The sequence below is a fragment of the Muscardinus avellanarius genome (genome assembly GCF_963383645.1).
Source record: "Muscardinus avellanarius genome assembly, chromosome: 1".
NCBI lineage: Eukaryota > Metazoa > Chordata > Mammalia > Rodentia > Gliridae > Muscardinus > Muscardinus avellanarius.
The window spans coordinates 90,664,369-90,672,310 of record NC_137786.1 but is presented as its reverse complement, the minus strand read 5'-3'; the positions used below and the strand labels follow the sequence as shown (position 1 = coordinate 90,672,310).

The 7,942-nt window shown below is 39.8% G+C and overlaps 1 pseudogene across 1 annotated transcript; it reads right to left on the bottom strand.

The window, feature by feature from the left end:
* Positions 1–6,113: 6,113 nt before the first annotated feature.
* On the bottom strand, positions 6,114–7,163 carry LOC308272230 (zinc finger protein 384-like; annotated as a pseudogene). Its single transcript has one exon. The product of its transcript is annotated as a zinc finger protein 384-like (transcript).
* Between the last annotated feature and the right edge of the window lie 779 nt (positions 7,164–7,942).

Below are 7,942 nucleotides of genomic sequence, written 5' to 3'. Positions count from 1 at the left end.
GTAGGGTCACATGTGGAAAAGATAAAAAAAAGAAACATTTTAGTGTTGCTAATGAGAGTATCAGATTAATCATACCAGCCTCATCCTTATAACTCATCTAAATATAATTATGTTTCAAACTCTCAAACTCCAAATTCCATCACATTGAGAACTAATGCTTAGATATAAATCTTACTTAGAGTAGCACAATTCAGCTTATGGTGCATAGATAGATAGCCATCTCATATTGAACGTATGTTTCTAAAACAATATAGTGAGATTATTACCAATTTACATTCTATATTCCTGAGAAGAAATGTAAAATTTAAGGGATTTATTGCTATTTTACTGATATGGGACACAAAGCATATGGAAAATGTATAGCAAAGTAGAATACTAAACAACAGTAATATAATTCATCTAATATACCTATTCCAGGAAATCTTCCTTGAGGTAGACTTCAAATAAAACTCAAATCTTGAACTTGAAATGAAGGTTAAATAAATAATACATTAATATTTGTGTGTAAAAAATGATAGAATTAATAAAAAAAAATGTATGTTTGAAATCAGTATTATTTTCCTGGAGCAATATAGGTGGGAGATATAGAGGGAAAGATTTTTGAGAAAAAGATAACAAAGAGATTTGAGTTTCAGAAATAAAAAATCATACATAATGAATAAAAATACAAAGCATGTGGTGGTACAAGCTTGTAATCCCAGTACTCAGGAGCCTGAGACAGGAAAATCCAGGTTTGAGGCCAGCATCAGCTACTTAGCGAGGCTCTCCAAAATTTAGTGAGTTTTTGTTTCAAAAATAAAGAATAAGCTAGGTGTGGTGGTGCACACTTGTAATCTCATCATTTAGGGGGCTGAGACAGTAGGATAGTGGTGGCCAGCCTCAGCTACTTAGTGAGGCCCTCTGCATCTCAGTGAGACCCTGTTTCAAAATAAAGAATTAAAAAAAATAGGGCTGAGATGTTGCTCAAAGGTAGAATGCCCCTGGGTTCCATCTCCGGTACCTTGAAGGAAGGAAAGAAGGAAGGAAGGGAGGAAGGAAGAAAAAGAAAGAGAAAGAAAGAAAGAAAGAAAGAAAGAAAGAAAGAAAGAAAGAAAGAAAGAAAGAAAGGAAGGAAGAAGAAATTGGGTTGGGGTGTAGCTTGGAGGTAGAATGACCCTGGGTTCCATCTCTGGATTAAAAATAAATAAATAAACAAACAAATAAATAAATAAATAAACCCCAAACCTTTTGAAATACTAAAATGGAGAAAATTCATTGTTTAATTGACAGACCTATAAAGTAATTCTACCATGATACTGATTATGTTGGGGCAGGACAAAAGTCAAAAGTCAAAAGGTTAAGAGTCTAAAATTAGATAATCAATATTTAATATATGACTATGTGTTATAGTTTGAATTTTAAACATCTTCCAAATTCTATGTTTTAAAAGCTTGGTTATCATGGGTATCAGATCAGCTGCAGGTTCAACCAGGCCACCTGCCGGCACCCGTGCAGGTCGCCTGCCCAAACCGCAATCCCTGGACCAGACTGACACTGCTGTGGCAAAATAACACAAGAGTTTGAAAATGACATAGAGTTACATCTTAAGCAGCGAGTGGCGCCTGAGCCAGAAGCCTGTGTGCTCACGAAAGACTGGACCACAGTGGCACAGCGAGTCCTCCAGGCACCTGGATCAAGGAAGCCAGGTATCTGAGTGTGTCCAGAGAAGCTGCGGGTCTTACTGTGCACCCTAGGTCTGGCACTAGCCCTGGGCACCTGTCCCCTGCCTAAGGACCCAGCGCTATCCTCCTGCACCCTGCCCGCACCCCAGGATCCACGCTAGTTGTCTGTGCCACCCGCACCCCTAGACTCAGCATTCACCTTGTGCGCCTAGTCCATGTGCCCTGCCTGAGCCCTGGCGTTAACCTCACTGGCCCTGCCTACTCCCCGGGTGGTGATAGCTATATGCACCCCACCCACACCCCGAGACCAGTAGTTATACTTGGGCCCCCAGCCTATGCACTGGGTTCAGCACTATCCGTGTATGCCCGCCCCATGCCCTGGGACCTAGTGCTTCCCTTGTACACCTTGACTGAGCCAGAGACCAGTGCTAGACCCTGCACTACACCTGCGCCCCTCACCCACCCCGCACCCCTGTCCCACTGCTGGCTATCTGTACCGTCCCCACAGCCAGAGACTCAGTGCTAGTCTACAATGCCCAGCCCATGCCCAGGGTCCAGTTCTAGCCCTGTGCACCCTGCCCGAGCCCAGGACCAGGCGCTAGGCATCTGTGCCCACCCGTGCCTGGGTCCAGTGATGGCCGTGCACCTAATCAAAAGAAAGAGAGTATCAACTCAAATTATTAAAATCAGAAATGATAAAGGAGACATCACCAGAGACAAAGGGGAAATTCAAAGGATTATCAGAAACTACTTTGAGAATTTATACTCCAACAGGCTGGAAAACATGGGAGAAATCGATAGATTTCTAAGCACATATAACCTACCTAAACTGAACCAAGAGGACACGGCAACCCTAAAACAACCAATAGCAAACAAAGAAACAGAAACAGCAATCAAAATCTGCCAACAAAGAAAAGCTCAGGCCCTGATGGGTTCCCAGCTGAATTCTACAAAACTTTCAGTGAAGAACTAATACTAATACATCACAACTTGTTCCAGGAAATTGAAATAAATGGAATTCTCCCTAATTCCTTCTATGAGGCCAGTATCACATTAATCTCCAAACCAAAGAAAGATACTTCAATAAAGGAAAATTACAGAACAATAACCTTAATGAACAGAGACGCAAAAATTCTAAACAAAATACTAGCTATACACATTCAAAACCATACCAAGAGAATTATACACCATGACCAAGTTGGTTTCATCCCAGAAAAGCAAGGCTGGTTCAACATATGCAAATCAATACATGTTATTCAACACATAAATAGAACTAAGAACAAAAACCACATGATCATATCAATAGATGCTGAAAGAGCATTCGACAAAATCCAACACCCATTTATATTAAAAACACTGCAGAAAACGGGAATAGAAGGAACATATTTCAAGATCATTAAGGCTATATATGATAAACCCAAAACCACCATCATATTGGAGATAAACTGCAAGAATTCCCTTTAAAATCAGGCACAAGACAAGGACGCCCATTATCACCACTCCTTTTCAATATAGTCCTTGATACTTTGCCACAGCAATAAGACAAGAGAAGGAAATCAAAGAATTCAAATAGGAAGAGAGGAGCTAAAACTATCCTTATTTGCAGATAATATGATTCTTTATCTAGAAGATCCAATGAACTCAACCAAAAGACTTCTGGAGCTGATTAACCAATTCAGCTAAGTTACAGGATACAAAATCAACCTAAAGAAATCAGTTGCCAACATTGAATTCACAATAAAAGAAATAAAGAAAACTATTCCATTCACTATAACCTCTAAATCAATAAAATACCTAGGAATAAACCTAACCAAAGATGTAAAAGACCTCTACAAAGAAAACTGCAAAACATTAAAGAAAGAAATTGAAGAAGTCCTTGGAAGATGGAAAGATCTCCTTTGCTCATGGGTAGGCAGAATAAATATCATCAAAATAGCCATTCTGCCAAAAGTGATCTATAGATTCAATGCAATCCCCATTAAAATACCAACAACATTCTCATAGACCTACGTGGAAAAATCAGTTATGAATATTGTATGGAGAAAGAAAAGACCCAGAATAGCCAAAGCAATTCTCAGCAATAAGAACCAGGCAGGAGGCATCACAATCCCAGACTTCAAATTATACTATAGAGCAATAGTAGAGAAACAGCATGGTATTGGCACAACAATAGGCAGACCGACCAGTGGAACAGAATAGAAGATACAGAAACAAACACAAACATCTATAGTCAATTGATCTTTGACAAAGGGGCCAAACTCATATGCTGGAGGAAATACAGCCTTTTCAAAAAATGGTGCTGGGAGAACTGGCTATCCATTTGTAGAAATTTGGTTCTGAATACTTACTTCTCACCATGCACAGGAATCAACTCAAGATGGATCAAAGACTTAGAAATTAGACCAGAGACTTTGAAGTTATTAGAGAAAGGCATAGGATCAACACTCCAACATATAGGTACAGGCCGTAGCTTTCTCAATAAGACTTCCAAAGTGCAGAAAATTAAAGCAAGAATTAATAAGTGGATCTCATCAAACTAAAAGTTTCTTCTCATCAAAGAAAACCATCAAGAACCTAAAATAGAAGCCTACGGAATGGAAGATCTTTACCAGGCACCACTCTGATAGGGGGCTAATATTCAGAATATAGAAAGATCTCTAAAGATGGTACACTAGCAAAACAAACAACCCAATCAAGAAATGGGCAACTGAAATGAATAGACACTTCACAAAAGAAGAGATACAAATGGCCAATAGATACAAGAAATGATGTTCAACTTCACTAGCCATCAGGGAGATGCAAATCAAAACTATGCTGAGATTCCATCTAACCCCCATCAGAGTAGCAAACATAAATTAAAGAACAACAATTGCTGGCGAGGATGTGAGGAAAGAGGAACTCTTTTACACTATTAGTGGGAGTGCAAAGTAGTTCAGCCACTATGGAGATCAGTGTGGAGATTCCTTAGAAAGCTGGGAATAGATTTATCATTTGATCCAGTTATACCACTCCTGGGTATCTTTCCAAAGGGGTTGAAATCAGAGAACTACATTAACATATGCATATCCATGTTCATAGCGGCACAGTTTGTAAAAGCCAAAATAAGGAACCAACCTAGATCTCCATCAACAGATGAATGGATTGCAAAAGTATGGCAAATACACACAATAGAATTCTATTCAGCTATAAAGAAGAATAAAATAATAGCATTTTCAAGAAGATGGAAGGAACTGGAGAACATTATGTTAAGTGAGATCAGTCAAGCACAGAAAGAGAAGGGACATGTTTTCTCTAATATACCCAAGCTAGGGAGTAGTGGTAATACCAGAGGAACTCCACATGATGGAGGGGAAATTTCAGCAAAGCTAGAATGGAAGGATAGGAGAGGAAGAAAGCTTAAGTTGTTCGATGGAGGAGCTATGTAGAAATATGTGTAATAGTATAAATATAACATGGTTAACCTGGACACTCTTTATTGGGAGGGGGGAAGGGAAATGGGGAGGAGAGGGCACGAAGCATAATCTAAATCTACATCATTTTCAATATGTTCCACTTATAAATAAAATAAAATATAAAAAAATTAAATTAAATTAAATTAAAAAAAAGAAAAGCCTATTTATCAGTGTAGGACTACTGTGAGAAGGAGAAAACTTTAAGAGGTTGGATCCAGTAGAAGGTCTTTAGGTCAATGGGAGGTGTCTTGAAAAGGATTATTGAATATCCTCCATCCTCTACTCTTTTTCTTTTTCTTTTTCTTTGCTTCCTCCTGGTAATGAGTAGAGAAAATTTAATCCATTACATGCTACTACCTTTATGCCCTCCATCACCTCAAAAGGGAAAATTGATCATGACCTAGAATTCCAATATTTCGATGATGGTGAGCCAAAATAAAACTTTTCTCTTTATAAATTGATTATCTCACATATTTGTTACAGTGATGGAAAACTAACACGTGATAAAAAATTCCTTTCCTCAGAGTTTTCATAGTAGAAGAATATGTGACATTTAAGGTAGTATCAATTATAGATCAAACTATGGTGGGAAATGCATAATATTTTTTAATCAAGGAGACTTATGCCCTCTTTTTATCTATACAAAGTTACTGTTTATATTTATATGCCTCAATTTTCACAGATATAGTGTAGAGGTAAAAAATAAATTGACGAAGAACATCAAGGTCATGCAGATTCCAATTTGAGTACTTAACTTATTATTAGCCTTTGACTTTTTTTCATCTCATTCTTTCATCAACTTAAAAATGGCCATGACACTCACTCATAAAATTGGTTTAAGGGTTTCCTTATTTGGCAAATTAAAATAACTCATAAAATATCTAGCACACTGCGAGAACTCCACAAATATTATTTGTACCTTCCCTTTTCAGTAAGATTAAAAAATTAAATTTTTTTCTAATTTACCTAAAGATTTGAAAGAGACTTCAAATAGCACACATTACATGATATCAAATCTTATTTTTAAATTCTCAGAGATACTGCATTTATAAACACAGACATGGTTACAGCAAAGATGGCCGTGATGAGCAGATATATATCTATGGGACTGCAGATTGGAGAGTTGTGTGAAGGCCTTCTCACAGCCTGGGTGTGCACACTTGTATGGTCTATCTCCAGTATGGATTCAGGTGTGCAGTTGAAGGTGGGAGAACTGGCGGAAGGATTTCTCACAGAAGTGACAACTGTAAGGTGTAGCCCCTGAGTGTATACGCACGTGCTGGGCCAGGTAGGAGCTGTTGGCGAGGGTCCTGGAACAATGTGGGCACGTGTGGGGCTTGGTCTCCATGTGTGACTTGGAGTGGATCTGCATCTCCGACTTTGAGTAGAATGACAGTGAGCACATCCGGCACCTGTAGGCCTTGTCATCCTTCTGATGGCCATCGTCATCCTCAGGGGAGAGGATATAAGGGTCGCTCATCTCGGGCAGCCCAGATTCCAACATTCGCTTCTTCTTGCAGCCCCGGGCAGGCTTAGGGGCCACACTGCCACCTCCTCCACCACCCCCGCCTCCTTCCTCTGTTAGGGTCGATGCCACCTTCTTTGAGAGGTCAGGGACCACCCTGCAGGGCTTGTAAGCCAGTGGGAAGAGCTGAGACCATCATGGGAGCCAAATTGAGGAAGGTCTGAGCTGATGAGTCTGTGGTCACAAGAAAGCCTGAGGGGGATGTGATTACCAAACCGGGACCGCACTCATCAGCCCTGTTGAGGGTTCGGGGACCGCCATGATGTTCTGGGTGACGGATGCCTGTCAGTGTGGAGTCAGCTGCTAAGACTTGGACTCTGTGTCCATGCTGATGCACGAAGGCAGGGACACGGAGGCGGGCACGGTCAGAAAGGTGGGGTAGTGGGGGGTGGGCAACCCACCGCCCTTCTCTGGCAACAGCTGATCCTTCATCTTGTTGATGAACATCGTGTTCTCGATCTGTCCTGAGACCGTGGGGATAGAAGGCTAGAAGTATGGGTTAGAATTGAAGTGAGATTCTTCCATAATACCCTCTCTCTCTCTCCTCATCCTGTCGTCTTATTCTTTCTCTTTTTCAGGGCTCCTGAACTTTCCAGAAGTGGTACGGCCTAATATCAAATCTTTAAGTAAGGGTTATATAAAGTATTAAAACCTTTGTATATCTGAAAGGGGAATTCCATCTTCAACAATATAACAAATACGCTGAAGGGACTTCTTACTAGACTACTACTTGATCCTAGATAATTTACAACAAATATGCTTTTTTATTTATTTTTATTTTTATTTTTATTTTTGCGGGTCTGGGGATGAAACCCAGGGGCATTCAACTTCCAAGCTACACCCCCTGCCCTATTTTTTATTCTTTATTTTGAAACCGGGTCTCACTGAGTTGCAAAGGGCTTCACTAAGTAGCTGAAGCTGTCTGCAAACCCAGATCCTCTGGTCTCAGCCTCCTGAATGCTAACATTACAAGCATGCACCACCACACCCGGCACAGATACGCTTTTAAAGTACTGTTGTAAGCAAAGAAAATTTCCAAGGACAAAAATAAGTATAAAAATTGAGGTGAAACTTACACTTGGAAACTTGTAACACCGAAACCAGGCTGCTGTTAGGAAAAACTATACTGTACAGGCAGAAATAAACACTAATACTGAAACTCTCACCAGACATAGTGAAGAATTGATTCTAAAATTAGCCCACAAATCTATGAACATCAATGAGGACTAATATTAGTGCAGGTTGGTACTTTCCCTGGATTCTGGAAGTAAAAACAAAAGTTCAGGAAAAAAATCAGTATGATC